The sequence below is a fragment of the Lolium rigidum genome, chromosome 3 (genome assembly GCF_022539505.1).
Source record: "Lolium rigidum isolate FL_2022 chromosome 3, APGP_CSIRO_Lrig_0.1, whole genome shotgun sequence".
Classification (NCBI taxonomy): Eukaryota; Viridiplantae; Streptophyta; class Magnoliopsida; order Poales; family Poaceae; genus Lolium; species Lolium rigidum.
Genome location: NC_061510.1, coordinates 339,537,361 through 339,563,972, shown reverse-complemented (window position 1 = coordinate 339,563,972; position 26,612 = coordinate 339,537,361).

The following is a 26,612-nucleotide window of genomic DNA, read 5'->3' as shown; positions in this document are numbered from 1 at the left end:
GGTGGGAGTGGAGGTGTGGGCGATGGCAGAAACGATGCCGGTCGACTTTTATGGCCGGCCGCGCGGGAACCAATGCCATTGAAGGCGGCGTAGAAGCCTAGCCGCCGCCAGCCAGTGCGCACGCAGAAGAGGCAGCCACGGCGCAGAATCACTGATCGCGGAAGCGATTCCCTCGATACAGGCTCGCTGCTAGGCGGGCCTGATGGAGAAGCGAGCGGTCACTTCGGGCATCCGCGAAGCATCCGCCGCGATGCATTTCAGACACAAATATGCGCAGAATTTGCATCGCTGCGGACGGCCTAGTCACTATACGTCCCGCTGGAGCGTGTTTCGGTTCTGGCGGACGCAAACAGTCGCTCAACGCCCGTTTGCGTCGCCAGATACCCTTACCATAGCTAGTTAGCTCAGCGGCTCATTTTGGACTTCCAGGATCCAGGACGGTGTGCAGGCCATGTCATAGATAGAACATGGGTACTCCTGTAGTGAATACTTACCCAAAAGCTCCTCCTCTAATGTCAATGCGTTGCATGCTCTCCTGCCATGTAAAATTTAATTGAGGATGTAGAAAATTTTGGCAAGGGGCGGGGCCTGCCGCCACATTCAATGGAGGCATCCTCCACGTCACCCTGTCGCCGCTGTCTCCGGCGGCATAGCCCGCCACAGTTGACGGCGACGGACGGCGCTGTTCGACACGGGACGACAAGCTCCTGCCGCCACATGCTGTGGCGGCATGTTCCACGTGTCACCTGGGGGCGCTGCCGCCACAGAGAAGGTGGTCTTTTTTGTCAATTACACTCACATGTGGTCCTTTTTATCAATAAATTGGGCAGGCTGGTCTCTTTTGCCGAAATTCCGCATCTTCCTCTTTACTCAACACCGTATTTCCAAGCTGGTGGGAGATGGTGAGTTTGGAGCATGACAGCATGGAGTGGCGGAGCTTGAAGTAAATCCTTGGGCGGGCCAGACTAATAGAAAGCGCAACAAAAAATTCTGAACATAGCCATTACTCAACCTTTCTTCCCCATGGTTGTTGCAATTTGTATAACTGAAGAAAAAATTTGGTAAAAAATCCTCCGTGCTATCAAATTGCAAACTAAAGAATAATAAAGATGGACTTACGGACTGGTAATGCTACGAAAATTCTACTGACAGGCGTGTTGTGTGTCGGTTGGTTCATTGGTTGAGCTTGCTTAAAAAGCAGAACACGTATTGTTTTCTCCCTTGCTTGCTGTGCAACGATAAGTAATTTTTGCAAACCATGTTCCTAGATGTAGCATATTACTGAACCAAGAATTAGGGGAAGAGATGAAAGTATATTATGGACAGGGAAATTAGAGAAGAGAGTGTGATTAGGTCGAAGCCTCACTTGCTGGCTGCTGGACATTCAGCTGGTGGTCGTGGCCATCCCCTAGCCGCGGGAAGCGGTGTAACAATCCCTGTTGCCACCGGCGATCACCGGGACGTGAGGCGGATAATGGTAGCTTGTGGTAGTTGCTGGACCTGAAGGAGAAGATGACCAGCGGAACGAGAAGACAGACAAGAGGAGGAGACACCTCAATTCATTTTTTCTGTTCGATCCCCTTCCGTGATATTGTTTCCTTCTCTTATAGCCACCCAGCCAAGCCCATGGAATATGGCCCATGGCCCATGGCTGCCAGACCCAGAATACCTCTATGCACAGGTGTGACAGGCGGCGCAACGCTGCTGCCTCGTGTGATGCTCCCGCTGCACCAATTTCCCCTATCTCCTCTTGTTTCTCTATCCAAATTACTAGACGTAGCGATAGCCAGGCTCCTCCCGTCCCCATTGCTGTGGATTCTCTCGAGAGGACGAGACTCGGAGAGTCGAGCAACCGACAGAGTGTAACGGACAGAGTGGTGATGGTTAAGCCTTGAGCCTTGGGCCTTGGATGCATAGAAGTAAAATTATATATAGCAGAAAATTTGGGAGGGCCATGGCCCAGTTTGGTTCCAACTAAGTTCCGCTAGTGACAGCATGTACACAAGTTCAGCACCATCCTCAGTCCACACTGCTCCCCACCCGCTGTTGCCCAGGAACAGCGCCGCGCACGCTCGTGCTCAGCCAGCGGACGACACAACGAGCCTGGCGAGCGATGCGGTGTGCGCAGCAAGGAAAATAAAACTCCCCGTTCTTCACCTTCGCTTGTACCCTAAGCCTAGGTTTTGATTCCGAACCATCACAAACCATCCCTGTAGGATGAAAATTGGACCCGATTGAAGGGGTAACAGAATCAGATTTGATCCAAACAAATTCCCCTTGAGGGGTGATTACATTTTGATTAAAATATTTTCATCTCCATGATCTCATATTTTGATCTAGAGGGGTGATCCAACATTGGTGTAAACAACCAATTTTCAATTCCTAGTAGCTCAGCATTTCTTATTCAGCTAACTTCCATCTAGTCTCTGTTGGAATCTTGTTCTAGTGTAGCTGCTTTTTTCAGAGATGATACGTTTCTGTATGCCTCACATTCATAACTTGTTGCACCGTTCCAACCCATCCTAGTTTTTATTGCTCTCTACCTCACGAGCTTCGGCTCCGGGTCCGATGATGTTATTTTGCTTGCTAGTACTTCCATGATAGGAGAGAAAACTACAGGGCAGTGTGTACTTTAATTATATGGGTGGATAATGCTTAGACTTGCGAAGGTTGGTGAGTGTATTATTACCGTTATTCCGTGACCATGTCCCAAGACATGCATCACACCTGAGCATTAATTGTCATTTCCTCAAATAGATTTCATCTACATCAGTGTGTTCTACTCCATTGTACCAGCTCGCCTGCCTCGTACTCTTCACGCAACACTGACTTTCCAAACTGGTGGGGGATGGTGAGTTTGGAGCATGACAACATGTACACATGTTCAACACCATCCTCGTTGTTGTAGCCTCATACATCATCTGGAATCTGTGGAAACAAGCAAGGAGCAAACTGCTCCAACCTTGAACGATGCCACCACCCGCCTCTTTCAGGTGGCTTTCATGATTGCAAGAGATCCTAGATTGGCACGAGAGACTAGCCTAATGTCACTTATCCCTCTACTTTGTAGCTGTTTTGTAGTATTGTCGGAGGGATGACCCCCGGTATGCCAAAGGCATGCCAAAACCGGATGGTTTTAGCCATCAAAGTACCGGTTAAGTGTTGTTCCGGGTCACAAAGGTTGATTCAGAGAATCATACCGGTATCCCAGGAGGGGGATACCGGAACTAGCTAAGAACATACCGGAACCACCGGAACAGGCTACACTGTAGCACGTCGGCAAAGACCAGTCAAAGATGCTCTCCAGAGCTAGAAGACAAAGATGAGCGAAGCACTTCAGCTTTAATCGAAGCCATGACGCCAAAGGCAGAGGATGACGTAAAAGGTGCCGGAGGATGTCACGGCTTCTGATTAAAGGCATACCGGCATCACCGGTAGCTATAGTAGCTTTGTAAAGTAGTTTGTCTAGTCAAAGATCCCATTAGGATTTCTAGGGTTTCTTCCTCAGTAAGCCACCCTCTCCCCTATATAAGGAGAGGGGCACTCCCATCGCGGGTACGTACGATCCAAGTGTTATCGTCGTAGCCGTAAACTTGTAACCTCTTATGATCAATGAATAGAAAGATCTGAGGGGGAAATAGCTCTCGTGTTCATCATCTTCTACCTTCGGCCAAGGCCAAGTTCTTGAGGAATCCATCCGGAAACCTCTCCATCCATACCAAAAACCCTCCCCCGAATCCTCTAGCGTCCATTCGGCCCCAACTTAAGCCATCCCATGGCATCTGTCTGTTCACCACGACGACAGTTGGCGCCCACCGTGGGGCCAGCAGCGGCGCTTGCTGGAGTTCATATTCGGGCGGGCCTCCTCACCGTCGGCGGCGAGCGTGTCGTCACCGCGCTCATTAGCCGCATCCGCGACATGCGCTTCATCAACGACAACACGAGCTGCTTCTCCAATGGAGGTAAGTTCCCCAAGAACGGCCGCGTCATCGAGTTCGGGAGCATCCCCATCTACTACGGCACCGTCCCCGAGCGCCAGTGCCTCTCGCCGATGCTGGTGGCTCCGAACCCGCCAAGATCTACGCTTCGCGACGGCTGCGCCGCCGGCAGCGTCGAGGTGCTGGTCGTTGGCGCGGGCGACGCCGGCAAAGGACTTGCGGCGGAAGGCGCGGGACCGACGAAGTTCTCACGCCCGGCCAAGCCGCCGACCGAGCGCGACCAGGTGGTAGCAGGTGCATCCGCACCACCACCAGAGACTCCACTCCAAGCGGCCATGAGCATGCTGGCTACGCCCATCGCGCAGAACATCGACCCGGCAGCGGCTCAGACGGAGCTGGAGGCACAACGCCAGAAGCTGCTCGCGAACGGTGCCGCATCGTCCGGGCGCGGCGCGAGTTGAACCTAACCCTACGTGAGTATAACGCTGCCTATGGCTTTGCTTCTGTTAGCGCTCAGGTCGCCAGGATACCGGAAAATCGGCTTAGAGCTCGCAACTTAGACCAGGATCTGCGTAAGGAGATTCTTACCGGAAAGAGTACATCTGCATCATTGAGCATCGTAGAAAAAACTAAGTACAGCAGTCCAGATAAAACAATCAAAGCTTCTAAGGCTGCAGTAGAGCTGTGTGAGTCGCTTTCCGGAGAGGCTTTGGCAAAACAGCAAGAGCGTGTTAGAGAGTTGCTTGAAACCATCGAGCAGCAGAATGTTGAGCAGCTTGTTAAGCTGAACAAGGCCGCGGCTTCGAAATCCGCGCGTTCAACAAAGAATGCCGGAAGCAAGTCCCATGGGCAGGCATCGTCCCCCCATCCGGACAGAAGAAAAGAAAAAGAGGTGAATGCGCAGCAAATGAATGTGTACGATCCGGTTCTTGCCAGAAAACAACAAGCCGGGCGATATGAGGCCGGTACAAAAAGCCAAGGGGCAGCTCGCGGCTATGCCAGAAAGGGCTATGCCGGAAATGATTACGCCGCTAGAGAAGAAAGCGGGCAAAACTATCGTGCGCCAAGAGGAGCGTATGTGGAAGAGGAAATTCCCCCACAAAGGTACCGGCAGGCAAGGGTCGCGGTACCGGAACGATACGATGAAGCTGATTTAGGAACTGAAAGAGGTGCAGCCTACCGGAACCCTTTAGGGACACGGTTAGGAGAAAGATGCCTACCAGACCAGGATGCGAGGCACAAGCTGGATAGGATGTATTTATCTGAGATGGTCGAGGCAGAGGGTCCTCCAGGTCCCAAGTGCTTTGGACCACACATCATGAAAGAGGAACCACCGGTTCGCAACTTCACGTTGCCCCGGGATACAAAAACATACGATGGCTCAACTAAGCCGGAAGATTGGCTTGCGGATTACGTAACCGCAGTTTATGTTGCTTTGGTGGCGGAGGAACCGTTACCGGAGGAGGAAACCGGCGATGGGCCGTGAGAATTGTACCATCTTTCCTGGTGGGGCCGGCACGTATCTGGCTAAACAACCTGCCGGCCGGAAGCATAAACGGCTGGTTGGACTTTGAGGAAGCTTTTGTAAGCAACTTCAGCAGTACCTACCGGAGGCCAAATAGGCCGCAACAGCTTGCTCTGTGCACACAACGTCCGAACGAAACAGACCGGGACTACCTAATGTCTTGGATAATTTGATACTTGGCAATTGTTGTGCTCATGTTTAAGCTCTTGCATCATATACTTTGCACCCATTAATGAAGAAATACTTAGAGCTTGCTAATTTGGTTTGCATATTTGGTTTCTCTAGAGTCTAGATAACATCTAGTATTGAGTTTTGAACAACAAGGAAGACGGTGTGGAGTCTTATAATGTTTACAATATGTCTTTTATGTGAGTTTTGCTGCACCGTTCATCCTTGTGTTTGTTTCAAATAACCTTGCTAGCCTAAACCTTGTATCGAGAGGGAATACTTCTCATGCATCCAAAATACTTGAGCCAACCACTATGCCATTTGTGTCCACCATACCTACCTACTACATGGTATTTCTCCGCCATTCCAAAGTAAATTGCTTGAGTGCTACCTTTAAAATTCCATCATTCACCTTTGCAATATATAGCTCATGGGACAAATAGCTTAAAAACTATTGTGGTATTGAATATGTACTTATGCACTTTATCTCTTATTAAGTTGCTTGTTGTGCGATAATCATGCTTACGGGGACGCCATCAACTATTCTTTGTTGAATATCATGTGAGTTGCTATGCATGTCCGTCTTGTCACGAAGTAAGAGAGATCTACCACCTTTATGGTTGGAGCATGTATATTGTTAGAGAAGAGCATTGGGCCGCTAACTAAAGCCATGATTCATGGTGGAAGTTTCAGTTTTGGACACATATCCTCAATCTCATATGAGAATAATAATTGTTGCCACATGCTTATGCATTAAAGAGGAGTCCATTATCTGTTGTCCATGTTGTCCCGGTATAGATGTCTAAGTTGAGAATAATCAAAAGCGAGAAATCCAAAATGCGAGCTTTCTCCTTGGACCTTTGTACAGGCGGCATGGAGGTACCCCATTGTGACACTTGGTTAAAACATGTGCATTGCAAAGATCCGGTAGTCCAAGCTAATTAGGACAAGGTGCGGGCACTATTAGTATACTATGCATGAGACTTGCAACTTGTAAGATATAATTTACATAACTCATATGCTTTATTACTACCGTTGACAAAATTGTTTCATGTTTTCAAAATAAAAGCTCTAGCACAAATATAGCAATCGATGCTTTCCTCTTTGAAGGACCATTCTTTTTACTTTTATGTTGAGTCAGTTCACCTATCTCTCTCCACCTCAAGAAGCAAACACTTGTGTGAACTATGCATTGATTCCTACATACTTGCATATTGCACTTGTTATATTACTCTATGTTGACAATTATCCATGAGATATACATGTTACAAGTTGAAAGCAACCGCTGAAACTTAATCTTCCTTTGTGTTGCTTCAATACCTTTACTTTGATTTATTGCTTTATGAGTTAACTCTTATGCAAGACTTATTAATACTTGTCTTGAAGTACTATTCATGAAAAGTCTTTGCTTTATGATTCACTTGTTTACTCATGTCATTACCATTGTTTTGATCGCTGCATTCACTACATATGTTTACAAATAGTATGATCAAGGTTATGATGGCATATCACTTCGGAAATTATCTTTGTTATCGTTTTACTGCTCGGGACGAGCGTAACTAAGCTTGGGGATGCTTGATACGTCTCCAACGTATCGATAATTTCTTATGTTCTATGCCATATTATTGATGATACCTACATGTTTTATGCACACTTTATGTCATATTCGTGCATTTTCTCGGAACTAACCTATTAACAAGATGCCGAAGTGCCGGTTCGTTGTTTTCTGCTGTTTTTGGTTTCAGAAATCCTAGTAATGAAATATTCTCGGAATTGGACGAAACAAAGACCCGGGGGCCTATTTCGCCACGAACCTTCCAGAAGACCGAAGAGCACACGAAGTGGGGCCACGAGGTGGCCAAACCACAAGGCGGCGCGGCCAAGGGGGCCCGCGCCGCCCTGTGGTGTGGGCCCCTCGTCAGGCCCCCGACTCTGCCCTTCCGCCTACTTAAAGCCTCCGTCGCGAAACCCCTGATGCGAAAAACCACGATACAGAAAACCTTACTGAGACGCCGCCGCCGCCGATCCCATCTCGGGGGATTCTGGAGATCTCCTCCGGCACCCTGCCGGAGAGGGGATTCATCTCCCGGAGGACTCTACACCGCCATGGTCGCCTCCGGAGTGATGAGTGAGTAGTTCACCCCTGGACTATGGGTCCATAGCAGTAGCTAGATGGTTGTCTTCTCCTCATTGTGCTTCATTGTTGGATCTTGTGAGCTGCCTAACATGATCAAGATCATTTATCTGTAATACTCTATGTTGTGTTTGTCGGGATCCGATGGATAGAGAATACCATGTTATGTTAATTATCAAGTTATTACATATGTGTTGTTTATGATCTTGCATGCTCTCCGTTACTAGTAGAGGCTCGGCCAAGTTTTTGCTCTTAACTCCAAGAGGGAGTATTTATGCTCGATAGTGGGTTCATGCCCGCATTGACACACGGGACGAGTGACGGAAAGTTCTAAGGTTGTGTTGTCGCTGTTGCCACTAGGGATAAAACATTGGCGCTATGTCCGAGGATGTAGTTGTTGATTACATTACGCACCATACTTAATGCAATTGTCACGTTGCTTTGCAACTTCATACCTGGAAGGGGTTCGGACGATAACCCGAAGGTGGACTTTTTAGGCATAGATGCGGTTGGATGGCGGTCTATGTACTTTGTCGTAATGCCCAATTAAATCTCACTATACTTATCATGACATGTATGTGCATTGTTATGCCCTCTCTATTTGTCAATTGACCGACCGTAATTTGTTCACCCAACATGCTTTTATCTTATGGGAGAGACACCTCTAGTGAACTGTGGACCCCGGTCCATTCTTTAATACTGAAATACAAATCTGCCGCAATACTTGTTTTATCGTTTTCTCTGCAAACAATCATCTTCCACACAATACGGTTAATCCTTTGTTACAGCAAGCCGGTGAGATTGACAACCTCATCTGTTTCGTTGGGGCAAAGTACTTTGGTTGTGTTGTGCAGGTTCCACGTTGGCGCCGGAATCTCCGGTGTTGCGCCGCACTACATCCCGCCGCCATCAACCTTCAACGTGCTTCTTGGCTCCTCCCGGTTCGATAAACCTTGGTTTCTTTCTGAGGGAAAACTTGCTGCTGTGCGCATCATACCTTCCTCTTGGGGTTGCCCAACGAACGTGTGAAATACACGCCATCAAGCATATTTTCTGGCGCCGTTGCCGGGGATCTGAAGAAAAGTTACACCACAAAGATTTCTAACTCCCACGTCAACTACACGCCAGCTGTACCGGTAGCTATGTGGTTAATCTCTCTCCCATGTACTTCAATACAATGATCTCATGACCTGCTTTACATGATTGAGATCCATATGATGAGCTTTGTAATCTAGATGTCGTTATGCTATTCAAGTGGATTTTACTTATGTGATTGATACGTCTCCAACGTATCTATAATTTCTGATGTTTCATGCTTGTTTTATGACAATACCTACATGTTTTGTTCACACTTTATATCGTTTTTATGCGTTTTCTGGAACTAACCTATTGACAAGATGCCACAGTGCCGGTTCTCGTTTTCTGCTGTTTTTGGTTCCGGAAAGGCTGTTCGGGCAATATTCTCGGAATTCGACGAAACGAAGACCAAACCTCCTATTTTTCCCGGAAGCATCCAGAACACCGAAGAAGAGTCGGAGAGGGGCCAGAGGGCCACCACACCATAAGGCGGCGCGGCCTGGCCTGGGCCCGCGCCGGCCTATGGTGGGGAGCCCCCAGGCACCCCCCTGCGCCGCCTCTTCGCCTATTAAAGCCGTCTCGACCTAAAAACGCGATAACTCTTGACGAAACTCCAGAAAGACTCCAGGGGCGCCGCCACATCGCGAAACTCCAATTCGGGGGACGAAGTCTCTGTTCCGGCACCCTGCCGGGACGGGGAATTGCCCCCGGAGTCATCTCCACCGCCGTCTCCACCGCCATCTTCACCGCCATCGCTGTCTCCATGATGAGGAGGGAGTAATCCACCCCCGAGGCTGAGGGCTCCGCCGTAGCTATGTGGTTCATCTCTCTCTTTATGTGATCTAGTTGAATATCATCTATGTGCTATTCTAGTGATGTTATCAAAGTAGTTTTATTCCTCCTGCACGGTGTAATGGTGACAGTGTGTGCATCCGTGTTTGTACTTGGCGTAGGCTATGATTGTAATCTCTTGTAGATTATGAAGTTAACTATTGCTATGATAGTATCGATGTGATCTATGCCTCCTTCATGGTATGATGGTGACAAGTGTGCATGCTATGTTAGTTCTTGGTGTAATTGTGTTGATCTATCTTGCACTCTAAGGTTATTTAAACATGAATATCGAATACTGTGGAGCTTGTTAACTCCGGCATTGAGGGTTCGTGTAATCCTACACAGTTAGTGGTGTTCATCATCCAACAAGAGGGTGTTGAGTGGTTCTATTGTGTGATCATTGTTGAGAGTGTCCACTAGTGAAAGCAGGATCCCTGGGCCTTGCTTCCAAGCATCGAATCTCTGTTTGTTTACTGTTTTGTTACATGTTTGCTCGCTGCCATATTTTATTCAGATTGCTATTACCACTCATACTCATCCATATTACTTGCATCTCACTATCTCTTCGCCGAACTAGTGCACCTATACATCTGACAAGTGTATTGGGTGTGTTGGGGACACAAGAGACTTCTTGCTTTGTGGTTGCAGGGTTGCTTGAGAGGGATATCTTTGACCTCTTCCTCCCTGAGTTCGATAAACCTTGGGTGATCCACTTAAGGGAAACTTGCTGCTGTTCTACAAACCTCTGCTCTTGGAGGCCCAACTCTGTCTACAAGAATAGAAGCTCCCGTAGACATCAAGCACTTTTCTGGCGCCGTTGCCGGGGAGGTAAGGTAAATGGTATTCACATCCTCTGACTACTAAGCTATTTCCTAGCACTTGTTGCCGGTGTGTGAGTGCTCGAAGCTATTTCCTTTAGATCCTGCAATTGCATCTTGTTGTTTCTTGTTTACACTAGTTAGGCATAATGGACAATGAGCTTCTTACTTTATTTCCTGATTTAAGACATGGATGTGTTGATCCGAAGATTAAAAAAACCATGGAACATATTAGCATGAATACTTTGAATACCATTGTTGCTAATGATATGGATAAGTCTAAGCTTGGGGAAGCTAGTTTCTGTGATCTTTTTAGCTTCCCACCCTTAGGGGAGAAAATTTGTTCTGATAATGCTTTATATCCCATATGCGATAACTCTAATGATGCTTGTGATATTTTAAATCCACCTACTGCAAGTACTGCTTTCAAGATACCCATGAAAATTATTGAACGTGTTATTGATAACCGCTATGAAGGGGATGGAACTGTCCATCCTGGAGATCATTTACTGTTTTTACATGAATTATGCGGGTTATTCAAGTGTGCGGGTATCTCTATGGATGAAGTGAGTAAGAAGCTATTCTCTTTTTCGCTGTCTGGTAAAGCGGCGCATTGGTATAAATTGTTGAAGAATAGTCATTCTCTTGGTTGGGAGGAAATTGTATCTCTCTTTTACTCTAAATTTTATCCTCCTCATGAAGTGCATATTGATAGGAATTATATTTATAACTTTTATCCACGTGATGGAGAGAGTATTTCTCAAGCGTGGGGGAGATTGAAATCACTAATGCTCAAATGTCCCATTCATGAGCTCCCCCGTAATGTTATTGTTAATAATTTTTATGCGAGGCTTTCAGGACAACACAAGGACTATCTGGACGCGTGTTCGGAGGGATATTTCACAAGCAAAGAGGTTGAAGCTAGGTGGGATCTTCTTGATCGGATTGAGGAGAACGCCGAAGGATGGGAGAACGACAAAGGTAAAGAGTCAGGTATAAATTATGATTATGAATGCATTGAAACTTTTATGGATACCGATAAATTTCGAAATATGAGTGCTACTTATGGTCTTGACTCTCAAGTTGCTGCAAATCTTTATAAAGCCTTTGCTTCTCATTTTGAATTGCCTAAAAAGAATTTTGATAAGTATCATGAACCTTTTAAAGAGGCTTGCATGAAGAATGAAATTGTTGTTAACTATTGCAATAAGCATGCTCAAACTCCTAAGAATGTTATTTCCTATAAGCATGTTAATTTTTGTGGAATACATAGACCTTGTGGAATTAATCAAATCAAAGATGAATATTGTATCCATCATGCTAATGAAAAAACTAGAAAGTGGTTTAGGGCTTTAGATGATCTTGGTAAAAAAGTTTGTGCCCTCTATCCTTTTATTTGTGAAGTTTGCCATGAAGTGGGTCATTTTAATTTTCAATGCCCCTCCAATGATAATTTGAACCCAATGAGTGCTGCAAATTTGTATTGTGATGATGAAATTACTCCTAATCAAGCATGATGAACTTACTTTATTTTTGGGGTGTGAAGAACTGTCGAGAAAAATCTCTTTGTTACATGTGAGTGACCTTGATATTGATGATGTCCTGCATGGGTGTTTTTCTTATTGCATTGATAATAGCCATACAAATACTTACATACAAAATATTTTAGAAGATGACACCTTGCCAAAATATGATAGGACCGCTGTGTGTTTTCAACTAATTAATGAAAAGGAGGGATCCTCCCAAGTTTCTTCTATTGTTTCTGAAAGTAAATCAGGTTATGCGGACAAGCCACCCTTCAAGCCTCTTCCTCCTAAAGAAGGGAACGAAGAAGAAGAAGAAGAAGAAGAAGAAGAAGAAGAAGGAGAATAAAAAGAAAGAGGTAACGGCGTATCACCGCGTGAATGAGATAACGCTAGGTAACCGTAAGTATGTTGCTCCTAATGATTATTATGATAATGAATCTGAATACGATGATCTTCCTATGCCCTTTACATACATTAGCGATCATGATTTGAATGAGCACACTACTTTTGATATTACAAATCTCTCGGGAAACTAATTCTGAAAATGATGATAATAATTGCCATAGTGTCGGTGCTATCCATGCTTCCTCCCATAATGATATAGAAAGCTCTAAGCTTGGGGAAGAGGTGTTTGAAAATCCTTTAGCTACTGGTCATTATGTTCTTGATACATCTCCTTCTAATAACAATGATGGTGTGGACACGGATAAACCGACTGTGAAAGATAACTATTCTATTTCCTATGATGACACTCGTGCCCCGATCTCCGATGATTATTATAAAGAATGCTATGATATAGGTTCTAACTATCCTTATGAAACTTGTCATAGTCATGATTGGATTACCAAAAACAATTCCCTTAATATGCAATTTGTTTACCATGTTCAAATTCTTGATAATAATCTTACTCCAATTACTATTAATGAGAATAACTCTTCTTATGCCAAATTTAATGATACTTCTATGCATATGAATCATGATAAGAATGTTTTAACTGATGGGTATATTGTGGATTTCATCAATGATGCTACTGAAAGTTATTATAAGAGAGGGAAATATGGTTATATGCATTTCAATAATATTAAGTTTCCCCTCTTTATGTCGAGAATCTTGAAGTTACTCGTGTTTTATCCTCTTATGCTTGTCACTTTGTTCTTCATGAATTCATTTGTGTACAAGACTCCTCTTCATAGGAAGCATGTTAGACTTAAATGTGTTTTGGATTTGCTTCTTGATGCTCTCTTTTTGCTCCAAATACTATTTCTACGAGCGCAACATTAAAACCGCTCGAGCCCATCTTAATGGCTATAAAGAAAGAACTTCTTGGGAGATAACCCATGTGTTATTTTGCTACAGTACTTTGTTTTATATTTGTGTCTTGGAAGTTGTTTACTACTGTAGCAACCTCTCCTTATCTTAGTTTTGTGTTTTGTTGTGCCAAGTAAAGTCGTTGATAGAAAGGTTGATACTAGATTTGGATTACTGCGCAGAAATAGATTTCTTTGCTGTCACGAATCTGGGCCTAATTCTCTGTAGGTAACTCATAAAATTATGCCAATTTACGTGAGTGATCCTCAGATATGTACGCAACTTTCATTCAATTTGAGCATTTTCATTTGAGCAACTCTGGTGCCCTTTTAAAATTCGTCTTTACGGACTGTTCTGTTTTGACAGATTCTGCCTTTTATTTCGCATTGCTTCTTTTTGCTATGTGGGATGGATTTCTTTGTTCCATTGACTTCCAGTAGCTTTGGGCAATGTCCAGAAGTGTTAAGAATGATTGTGTCACCTCTGAACATGTGAGTTTTTGATTATGCACTAACCCTCTAATGAGTTTGTTTTGAGTTTGGTGTGGAGGAAGTTTTCAAGGGTCAAGAGAGGAGGATGATATACTATGATCAAGAAGAGTGAAAGCTCTAAGCTTGGGGATGCCCCGGTGGTTCATCCCTGCATATTTCAAGAAGACTCAAACATCTAAGCTTGGGGATGCCCAAGGCATCCCCTTCTTCATCAACAAATTATCAGGTTCCTTCTCTTGAAACTATATTTTTATTCGGTCACATCTTATGTACTTTACTTGGAGCGTCTGTATGTTTCTTGTTTTTGTTTTTGTTTGAATAAATGCTTGTGTGGGAGAGAGACACGCTCCGCTGGTTCGTATGAACACATGTGTTCTTAGCTTTTAATTTTCATGGCGAAGGATGAAACTGCTTCGTTAATTGTTATATGGTTGGAAACGGAAAATGCTACATGTAGTAACTGGTATGATGTCTTGAATAACTTGATACTTGGCAACTGTTGTGCTCATGTTTAAGCTCTTGCATCATATACTTTGCACCTATTAGTGAAGAAATACATAGAGCTTGTTAAAATTTGGTTTGCAAGAGTGGTTTCTCTAGAGTCTAGATATTTTCTAGTGAGGTGTTTGAACAACGAGGAAGACAATGTATAGTCTTATAATGCTTGTAATATGTCTTTTATGTAAGTTTTGATGTACTAGTTTATGCTTGTGTTTGCTTTAAACAACCTTGCTAGCCTAAGCCTTGTATCGAGAGGGAGTACTTCTCATGCATCCAAAATCCTTGAGCCAACCACTATGCCATTTGTGTCCACCATACCTACCTACTACATGGTATTTATCCGCCATTCCAAACTAAATTGCTTGAGTGCTACCTTTAAAATTCCATCATTCACCTTTGCAATATATAGCTCATGGGACAAATAGCATAAAAACTATTGTGGTATTGAATATGTACTTATGCACTTTATCTCTTATTAAGTTGCTTGTTGTGCGATAACCATGCTTCGGGGACGCCATCAACTATTCTTTGTTGAATATCATGTGAGTTTCTATGCATGTCCGTCTTGTCTGAAGTAAGAGAGATCTACCACCTTAATGGTTGGAGCATACATATTGTTAGAGAAGAACATTGGGCCGCCAACTAAAGCCATGATTCATGGTGGAAGTTTCAGTTTTGGACATATATCCTCAATCTCATATGAGAATAATAATTGTTGCCACATGCTTATGCATTAAAGAGGAGTCCATTATCTGTTGTCCATGTTGTCCCGGTATGGATGTCTAAGTTGAGAATAATCAAAAGCGAGAAATCCAAAATGCGAGCTTTCTCCTTAGACCTTTGTACAGGCGGCATGGAGGTACCCCATTGTGACACTTGGTTAAAACATGTGTATTGCGATGATCCGGTAGTCCAAGCTAATTAGGACAAGGTGCGGGCACTATTAGTATACTATGCATGAGGCTTGCAACTTGTAAGATATAATTTACATGATACATGTGCTTTATTACTACCGTTGACAAAATTGTTTCATGTTTTCAAAATAAAAGCTCTAGCACAAATATAGCAATCGATGCTTTCGTCTTTGAAGGACCATTCTTTTACCTTTTATGTTGAGTCAGTTCACCTATCTCTCTCCACCTCAAGAAGCAAACACTTGTGTTAATTGTCAATTGATTCTTACATACTTGCTTATTGCACTTGTTATATTGCTTTGCATTGACAACTATCCATGAGATATACATGTTACAAGTTGAAAGCAACTGCTGAAACTTTATCTTCCATTGTGTTGCTTCAATGTCTTTACTTTGAATTTATTGCTTTATGAGTAACTCTTATGCAAGACTTATTGATGCTTGTCTTGAAAGTACTATTCATGAAAAGTCTTTGCTATATGATTCAATTGTTTACTCATTGCATTAACATTGTTTTGAATCGCTGCATTCATCTCATATGCTTTACAATAGTATGATTAAGATTATGTTGGTAGCATGTCACCTCAGAAATTATCTTTTATCGTTTACCTACTCGAGGACGAGTAGGAACTAAGCTTGGGGATGCTGATACGTCTCCAACGTATCTATAATTTCTGATGTTTCATGCTTGTTTTATGACAATACCTACATGTTTTGTTCACACTTTATATCGTTTTTATGCGTTTTCTGGAACTAACCTATTGACAAGATGCCACAGTGCCAGTTCCTGTTTTCTGCTGTTTTTGGTTCCAGAAAGGCTGTTCGGGCAATATTCTCGGAATTCGACGAAACGAAGACCAAACCTCCTATTTTTCCCGGAAGCATCCAGAACACCAAAGAAGAGTCGGAGAGGGGCCAGAGGGCCACCACACCATAAGGCGGCGCGGCCTGGCCTGGGCCCGCGCCGGCCTATGGTGGGAGCCCCCAGGCACCCCCCTGCGCCGCCTCTTCGCCTATTAAAGCCGTCTCGACCTAAAAACGCGATAACTCTTGACGAAACTCCAGAAAGACTCCAGGGGCGCCGCCACATCGCGAAACTCCAATTCGGGGGACGAAGTCTCTCGTTCCGGCACCCTGCCGGACGGGGAATTGCCCCGGAGTCATCTCCACCGCCGTCTCCACCGCCATCTTCACCGCCATCGCCGCCTCCATGATGAGGAGGGAGTAATCCACCCCGAGGCTGAGGGCTCCGCCGTAGCTATGTGGTTCATCTCTCTCTTTATGTGATCTAGTTGAATATCATCTATGTGCTACTCTAGTGATGTTATCAAAGTAGTTTTATTCCTCCCGCACGGTGTAATGGTGACAAGTGTGTGCATCCGTGTTAGTACTTAGCGTAGGCTATGATTGTAATCTCTTGTAGATTATGAAGTTAACTATTGCTATGATAGTATCGATGTGATCTATGCCTCCTTCATGGTATGATGGTGACAGTGTGCATGCTATGTTAGTTCTTGGTGTAATTGTGTTGATCTATCTTGCACTCTAAGGTTATTTAAACATGAATATCGAATACTGTGGAGCTTGTTAACTCCGGCATTGAGGGTTCGTGTAATCCTACACAGTTAGTGGTGTTCATCATCCAACAAGAGGGTGTAGAGTGGTTCTATTATGTGATCATTGTTGAGAGTGTCCACTAGTGAAAGCAGGATCCCCGGGCCTTGCTTCCAAGCATCGAATCTCTCGTTTGTTTACTTGTTTTGTTACATGTTTGCTCGCTGCCATATTTTATTCAGATTGCTATTACCACTCATACTCATCCATATTACTTGCATCTCACTATCTCTTCGCCGAACTAGTGCACCTATACATCCGACAAGTGTATTAGGTGTGTTGGGGACACAAGAGACTTCTTGCTTTGTGGTTGCGGGGTTGCCCGAGAGAGATATCTTTGACCTCTTCCTCCCTGAGTTCGATAAACCTTGGGTGATCCACTTAAGGGAAACTTGCTGCTGTTCTACAAACCTCTGCTCTTGGAGGCCCAACACTGTCTACAAGAATAGAAGCTCCCGTAGACATCAGTGATCTCCGGAGACTCCTTCTCCCACGTGTGTAAAGGTGACAGTGTGTGCACCGTGTGGGTCTCTTAGGCTATATTTCACAGAATACTTATTCACTGAGTTATTATTTGAGTTGGATGTCTCTATGAAATTGTGGTGTGTTAGTAACTCCTATGAATGCTCACAGTGACAGCGTGGGGTGTTTATTAGTACTTGGGAATACATCTTTAAGGTTTGACTACATGACGAATTAGTGTTCGTTATCTTTCCAAAGAGTAATTCAGAATCGCATAGTGAAGTGCTTATTTATATTCCTTTATGATTGCAATGTTGAGAGTGTCCACTAGTGAAAGTATGATCCCTAGGCCTTGTTTCTAAGCATTGAAACACCGTTTACTTACCGTTCTGTTGCATGTTTACTCGCTGCCATATTTTATTCAGATTGTTATTACCACTCATATTCATCCATATCACTTGTATTTTACTATCTCTTCGCCGAACTAGTGCACCTATACATCTGACAAGTGTATTAGGTGTGTTAGGGACACAAGAGACTTCTTGTATCGTAATTGCGGTGGTTGCTTGAGAGGGATATCTTTGTCCTCTACCTCCCTGAGTTCGATAAACCTTGGGTGATTCACTTAAGGGAAACTTGTTGCTGTTCTACAAACCTCTCCTCTTGGAGGCCCAACACTGTCTACAGGAATAGAAGCGTGCGTAGACATCAAGCTATTTTCTGGCGCCGTTGCCGGGGAGGTAAGGTAAAAGGTATTCACATCCTCCGACTACTAAGCTATTTCCTAGCATTGTTGCCGGTGTGTGAGTGCTCGAAGCTATTTCCTTTAGATCCTGCAATTGCATCTTTTTGTTTCTTATTAAACACTAGTAAGGCATAATGGAAAACAACTGTGAGCTTTTTAAACTATTTCCTGAGTTAAGACATGGATTGTTTGATGCGAAAATTAAAAAACCTATGGAACCTTATTTGCATGCTAGTAGTAATATTAGTATGAACGCTTTGAACAACATTGTTGATAATGATATAGAAAGTTCTAAGCTTGGGGAAGCTGGTTTTGATGAGCATGATATTTTTAGTCCCCCAAGCATTGAGGAGAAAATTTTCTTTGATGATACTTTGCCTCCTATTTATGATGATTATAATGATAGTGGTCTTCTGGTGCCGCCTACTATGGAGGATAAATTTAATTATGATTACAATATGCCTCCTATATTTGATGATAGCTACTTTGGTGAATTTGCTCCCACTACAATTAATAAGAATGACTATGCTTATGTTGGGAGTACTAATAATTTTATGCATGAGACTCGTGATAAGAATGTTTCATTTGATAGTTATATTGTTGAGTTTGTTCATGATGCTACTGAAAATCATTATGAGAGAGGAAAATATGGTTGTAGAAGTTTTCATGTTACTAAAACACCTCTCTATATGCTGAAAATCTTGAAGTTGCGCTTGTCTAGTTTTCCTATGCTTGTTGCATTATGCCTACATGACTTGTTTATTTACAAGATTCCTTTTCATAGGAAGTGGGTTAGGCTTAAATTTGTTTTGAATTTGCTTCTTGATGCTCTCTTTTGCTTCAACTCTTATTTCTTGGGAGTGCATCATTAAAACTGCTGAGCCCATCTTAATGGCTATAAAGAAAGCACTTCTTGGGAGATAACCTATGTTTTTATTTTACTACAGCAATTTTTTTTATATTTGAGTCTTGGAAGTTGTTACTACTGTAGCAACCTCTCCTTATCTTTATTTTATTGCATTGTTGTACCAAGTAAAGCCTTTGATAGTAAAGTCAATACTAGATTTGGATTACTGCGCAGGAATAGATTTCTTGCTGTCACGAAATTGAGCCGCCCCTGCTGTAGAAAATTTATAAAAATCTGCCAATTTACGTGCGTGATCCTCAGATATGTACGCAACTTTCATTCAATTTGGGCATTTTCATCTGAGCAAGTCTGGTGCCTCTAAAAAAAATCGTCTTTACGGACTGTTCTGTTTTGACATATTCTGCCTTTTATTTCGCATTGCCTGTTTTGCTGTTTGATGGATTTCTTTGTTCCATTAACTTTCAGTAGCTTTGTGCAATGTCCAGAAGTGTTAAGAATGATTATGTCACCTCTGAATATGTGAATTTTTGATTATGCACTAACCCTCTAATGAGGTTGTTCCATTAACTTTCAGTAGCTTTGTGCAATGTCCAGAAGTGTTAAGAATGATTATGTCACCTCTGAATATGTTAATTTTTGATTATGCACTAACCCTCTAATGAGGTTGTTTTGAGTTTGGTGTGGAGGAAGTTTTCAAGGGTCAAGAGAGGAGGATGATACAATATGATCAAGAAGAGTGAAAAGTCTAAGCTTGGGGATGCCCACGTGGTTCATCCCTGCATATTTTAAGAAGACTCAAGCATCTAAGCTTGGGGATGACCAAGTCATCCCCTTCTTCATCGACAACTTATCAGGTCACCTCTAGTGAAACTATATTTTTATTCCGTCACATCTTATGTGCTTTACTTGGAGCGTCTGTGTGCTTTTATTTTCGTTTTGTTATTTTCATTCTCTGAATAAATTCATGCTTGTATGGGAGAGAGACACGCTCCGCTTTTTTATTTGAACACTTGTGTTCTTAGCTTTATTCTTAATGTTCATGGCGAAGGTTGAAACTGCTTCGTTCATTGTTATATGGTTGGAAACAGAAAATGCTGCATGTGGTAAATGGTATAATGTCTTGAATAATTTGATACTTGGCAATTGTTGTGCTCACATAGATCATGTTTAAGCTCTTGCATCATGTACTTTGTACCGTTTAATGAAGAACTACATAGAGCTTGTTAAAATTTGGTTTGCATGATTAGTTTCTCTAGAGTCTAGATATTTTCTGGTTATGGTGTTTGAACAACAAGGAGATGATGTAAAGTATTAGAATGCTTGCAATATGTTCATATGTAAGTTTTGCTGCACCGTTTTATACTTGAGTTTGCTTCAAACAACCTTGCTAGCCTAGCCTTGTATTGAGAGGAATCCTTCTCGTGCATCCAAATCCTTGAGCCAAAAACTATGCCATTTGTGTCCACCATACCTAACTACTACATGGTATTTCTCTGCCATTCCAAAGTAAATTACTTGAGTGCTACCTTTAAAAATTCTATCCTTTGTCTTTGCAATATATAGCTCATGGGAAAATAGCCTTAGAAACTATTGTAGTGAAGAATATGTAGCTATGTATCTTATTTCTTAATAAGTTGCTTGTTGAGCGGTAACCATGTTCCTGGGGACGCCATCAACTATTTCACCTTTGTTGAATATCATGTGAGTTGCTATGCATGTTCGTCTTGTCTGAAGTAAGGGTGATTTTCATGATCAAATGGCTTGAGTATGCATATTGTTAGAGAAGAACATTGGGCCGCTAACTAAAGCCATGATCCATGGTGGAAGTTTCAGTTTGGACAATTAATCCTCAATCTCTTATGAGAATATTATCTGTTGTTGAATGCTTATGCATTAAAGAGGAGTCCATTATCTGTTGTCTATGTTGTCCCGGTATGGATGTCTAAGTTGAGAATAATCAAAAGCGAGAAATCTAATGCGAACTTTCTCCTTAGACCTTTGTACGAGGCGGCATAGAGGTACCCCTTTGTGACACTTGGTTGAAACATATGCTATGCAATGATAATCCATGTTAATCCAAGCTAATTAGGACAAGGTGCGAGCACTATTGGTATACTATGCATGAGGCTTGCAACTTATAGGATGTCTTATACATAACACATATGATTTATTACTACCGTTGACAAAATTGTTTCTATGTTTTCAAAATAAAAGCTCTAGCACAAAAACAGTAATCCATGCTCCCCTCTGCGAAGGGCCATTCTTCTACTTTATGTTGAGTCAGTTTACCTACTTCTTTCTATCTTAGAAGCAAACACTTGTGTCAACTGTGTGCATTGATTCTTACATGTTCACCTATTGCACTTGTTATATTACTTTGTGTTGACAATTATCCATGAGATAAATATGTTGAAGTTGAAAGCAACTGCTGAAACTTATATCTTCCTTTGTGTTGCTTCAAAGCTTTCTACTAAGAATTTATTGCTTTATGAGTAACTCTTATGCAAGTCTTATTGATGCTTGTCTTGAAAGTACTATTCATGAAAGGTCTTTGCTATATGATTCAGCTTGTTTACTCATTGTCTTCACCATTGCTTTGAATCGCTGCATTCATCTCATATGCTTTACAATAGTATTGATCAAGATTATGATAGCATGTCACTTCAGAAATTATCCTTGTTATCGTTTACCTACTCGAGGGCGAGTAGGAACTAAGCTTGGGGATGCTTGATACGTCCCAAACGTATCTATAATTTCGTATGTTCCATGCTACTTTTATGATGATACTCACATGTTTTATACACATTATATGTCATTATTATGCATTTTCCGGAACTAACCTATTAACGAGATGCCGAAGTGCCAGTTCTTGTTTCCTGCTGTTTTTGGTTTCAGAAATCCTAGTAAGGAAATATTCTCGGAATTGGACGAAATCAACGCCCAGAACCTTATTTTTCCCGGAAGCTTCCAGAACACCGGAGAGAGACCAGAGGGGAGCCAGGGGGCCCCACACGCCAGGGCGGCGCGGCCAAGGGGTGGGGCACGCCCCCCTATTGTGTGGCCCCACCAGGGCCCCTCCGAGGCTGCCCTTCCGCCTACTTAAGGTCTCCGTCGCGAAAACCCTACAAGAATAAGCCACGGTACGAGAAACCTTCCAGAGCCGCCGCCATCGCGAAGCCAAGATCTGGGGGACAGGAATCTCTGTTCCGGCACCCTGCCGGGACGGGGAATTGCCCCCGGAAGGCATCTCCATCGACACCACCGCCATCTCCATCGACGCTGCTGTCTCCTATGATGAGGAGGGAGTAGTTCTCCCCCGAGGCTAAGGGTTGTACCGGTAGCTAATCTCTCTCCCATGTACTTCAATACAATGTTCTCATGAGCTGCCTTACATGATTGAGATCCATATGATGAGCTTTGTAATCTAGATGTCGTTATGCTATTCAAGTGGATTTTACTTATGTGATCTCCGGAGACTCCTTGTCCCACGTGTGTAAAGGTGATAGTGTGTGCACCGTGTGGGTCTCTTAGGCTATATTTCACAGAATACTTGTTCACTGAGTTATTATTTGAGTTGGATATCTCTATGAAATTGTGGTGTGTTAGTACCTCCTATGAATGCTCACAGTGACAGCGTGGGGTGTTTATTAGTACTTGGGAATACATCTTTAAGGTTTGCCTACATGATGAATTAGTGTTCGTTATCTTTCCAAAGAGTAATTCAGAATCGCATAGTGAAGTGCTTATTTATATTACTTTATGATTGCAATGTTGAGAGTGTCCACTAGTGAAAGTATGATCCCTAGGCCTTGTTTCTAAGCATTGAAACACCGTTTACTTACTGTTCTGTTGCATGTTTACTCGCTGCCAAATTTTATTCAGATTGTTATTACCACTCATATTCATCCATATCACTTGCATTTTACTATCTCTTCGCCGAACTAGTGCACCTATACATCTGACAAGTGTATTAGGTGTGTTGGGGACACAAGAGACTTCTTATATCGTAATTGCAGGGTTGCTTGAGAGGGATATCTTTGTCCTCTACCTCCCTGAGTTCAATAAACCTTGGGTGATTCACTTAAGGGAAACTTGCTGCTGTTCTACAAACCTCTGCTCTTGGAGGCCCAACACTGTCTACAGGAATAGAAGCGTGCGTAGACATCAATCACCCCAAGATAATGCCAAACCCGGGTGGTTATGCTCTTGTGGTAGACCCAATCATGCATGGGCCAACCACTCGAGTCAAATTCAGCAAGGTGCTGATAGACAATGGGAGCAGCATAAACATAATGTACCTGCACACCATGCATACGCTGGGAATCACAGAAAACATGTTGCAACCAACTCACACCACATTCCATGGAATCGTTCCGGGGTTGTCTTGCTCACCCATGGGAAAAGTCCGGGTGGATGTTTCATTCGGAGGACGTGATAATTTCCGGGTGGAAAATGTTCTCTTTGAGGTGGTCGACCTAGACAATCCTTATCACGCACTGTTGGGGAGACCGGCGTTGGCGTCATTTATGGCCTCAACTCATACGGCGTATCTTAAGATGAAGATGCCGGCACCTCGCGGACCCATAACTGTGGTGGGAAACTACAAGGTCTCACTGGAAACTGCTTCCACCCGATCAAATCTGGCCGAATCGCTGGTGATAGCAGAAGAAAAAAGAAGGATGCAAACTGCGGTTGCGCTGGCTCAGTCCTCACAGTTGAGCTTAGCGACAATGAGTGGCAATTTGGGCACGCCGGCCTTCAAGCCAACTAAGAAGACAAAAGACATCGTGCTGGACCCGGCTTACCCTGAGCGTACCATTCGTATCGGTGCCGGCCTCAGCGAGGCATAGGAAAGCGCGCTCGTCAACTTCCTCCGTGAGAATCGGAATATCTTTGCGTGGTCTACTGATGACTTGGTAGGTGTTTCGAGGGAGTTGGTTGAGCACTCTCTAAACGTCCGGAAGGATGCGAAGCCGGTGCGACAACCTTTACGCCGGTTCGCTGAAGACAGGAGGAAAATCATTGGAGAAGAAGTAACGAAACTGTTGGTTGCCGGTTTCATCGTGGAGGTACTGCATACTGAGTGGCTAGCCAATCCGGTGCTGGTCGAGAAGAAAAAGGAGGAGAACCTCGAAGCAAAGGCTCCAAAGGTGTGGCGCATGTGCATCGACTACACCAACCTGAACAAGGCTTGCCCGAAAGATCCATTCCCCTTACCCCGGATCGATCAAGTGATTGATTCCACTGCTGGATGTGAACTGTTGTCGTTCCTGGATGCCTACTCCGGTTTCCACCAAATCCCCCTGAAAAAGGAAGATCAAATAAAAACTGCGTTCATTACCCCGCACGGGGCTTATTGCTATGTCACTATGCCTTTCGATTTGCGCAATGCAGGTGCAACGTACCAGCGCTGTATGCAAAAGTGTTTGTTTGATTAGATCGGTAAGAATGTGCAAATCTATGTGGATGATATCGTGATAAAAATAAAGGTCAAGAAAACCTTGATCGATGATCTAAGAGAAACATTTGACAACCTAAGAAGGTTCCGGATGAAACTCAATCCGGCAAAATACACCTTTGGTGTTCCGGCCGGCAAGTTGCTTGGTTTTCTCGTATCCAGCCGGGGAATTGAGGTTAATCCGGTAAAGATCTAGGCCATCGAAAGAATGACTATACCGCACGATCTCAAGGACGTGCAGAAGTTCACCGGAAGCTTGGCATCGCTAAGCCGGTTCATAAGCAGGTTGGGAGAAAAGGCTCTGCCTCTCTATGCTTTGATGAAAAAATCCGACACCTTCATCTGGACCCTTCAGGCAGACGCAACGTTCAAAGAGCTGAAAACGATGCTGGCCACTGCGTCGATATTGGCTTCGCCTCTAGAAAGGGAGCCCATGCTGTTGTACATAGCAGCAACAAACCGGGTTGTGAGTGTAGTAGTGGTAGTTGAAAGAGAAGAGGAAGGAAAAACCGTCCAGAGGCCGGTATACTACCTGAGCGAGGTGCTCTCCCTCTCAAAACAAAACTACCCTCACTTCCAGAAAATGACCTATGGCGTGTTCATGGTCGCAACAAAGCTTAAGCACTACTTTGAAGAGCACCCGATGAAAGTGGTGAGTGAAGCACCAATTTCCGATATCATGGGCAACAAGGATGCTAGTGGCAGAATTGCCAAGTGGGCGATTCAGCTATCACCATACGTACCGGTGTACGAAAGAAGAGACGCCATAAAATTGCAAGCTTTAGCTGATTTCTTGGTTGATTGGGCGGAAATGCAATACAAACCGCCGGAACACAAGATAGAATATTGGAAGATGCACTTTGACGGATCCAAACTCAAGGAGGGTCTGGGCGCCGGTGTGGTGCTTACTTCGCCTAAGGGAGATCATCTCCGATATGTTTTACAAGTGCACTTCAGAGCATCAAACAATGTCGCTGAGTACGAGGCTCTTATCCATGGGCTCAAAGTCGCAAAAGAAATCGGTGCACACCGGATCATTTGCTTTGGAGATTCAGATCTTGTGGTGTAGCAGTGTTCCGGAGATTGGGACGCAAAAGATGCCAACATGGCCTCATACCGGTTTCACGTGCAAAAGATTGCCGGCTTCTTCGAAGGTTGTGAGTTTCACCATGTGCCGCGCGCGGAAAACGGAGCCGCGGACACTCTCTCTAAGCTAGGTTCCTCCCGGCAGGAAATTCCTCCCGGAGTGGCTTTGGCTCACCTAAGGACTCCATCGATCAAACCAAGTCCGGAATCAGAGTCAATTTTTGTACCAGAGTCACAAGTTGTGCCAATGGACATTGACGAAGGAAACCCGGGGACTGTTCTGGTAAACCCGGGGACTGCAGTGTCGAAACGGGAAGAAGCTATGCTGGTGGACAGTATGGAGGTAGATGTACCGGTATTCCTAGCCCGGGAAGCACCAACTTGGGTTGAACCTATTAAGGAATTCCTGATCAACGGCACCTTGCCGGTTGACGAAAACGAATCGAGAAGGATCCAGAGAAGGTCCAAGGCCTACACTATCATCAATGGTGAGGTATACAAAAGAAGTGTTACCGGTGTCCTCCAGAGATGTGTGGAGCCGGAAGAAGGAAAGGAAATGCTGGTAGAAATTCACCAAGGAGAATGTGGGCACCATGCTTCATCAAGGGCTCTGGTAGCAAAAGTCTTCCGGCATGGGTTCTATTGGCCCACAGCTCTGGAAAACGCTGAGGATTTGGTGCGAAAGTGCAACGGCTGCCAACGGTACGCCAAGCAAAATCACACCCCAGCGTCTGGTCTCAAAACTATACCATTGACTTGGCCATTTGCTGTTTGGTGCCTTGATATGGTCGGTCCATTTAAAACCGCAAGGGGTAATATGACACATGTACTGGTGATGGTGGATAAGTTCACCAAATGGTTGGAAGTGAAGCCTATCGCAAAGTGTGATGGGCATATGGCTGTGAAATTCTTAAAAGATGTGATCTTGCGGTATGGATACCCACATAGCATCATCACTGACAATGGCACAAACTTTGCTCAAGGTGAGTTCAATAGGTTTTGTGAGGATAACAATATCCGGTTGGATTTGTGCTCCGCAGCACACCCGCAAGGCAATGGCCAGGTTGAAAGGACAAATGCTCTGGTGCTTTCCGGTATCAAGCCAAGGCTGATCGAACCGCTTGAAAGGTCACCAGGATGTTGGC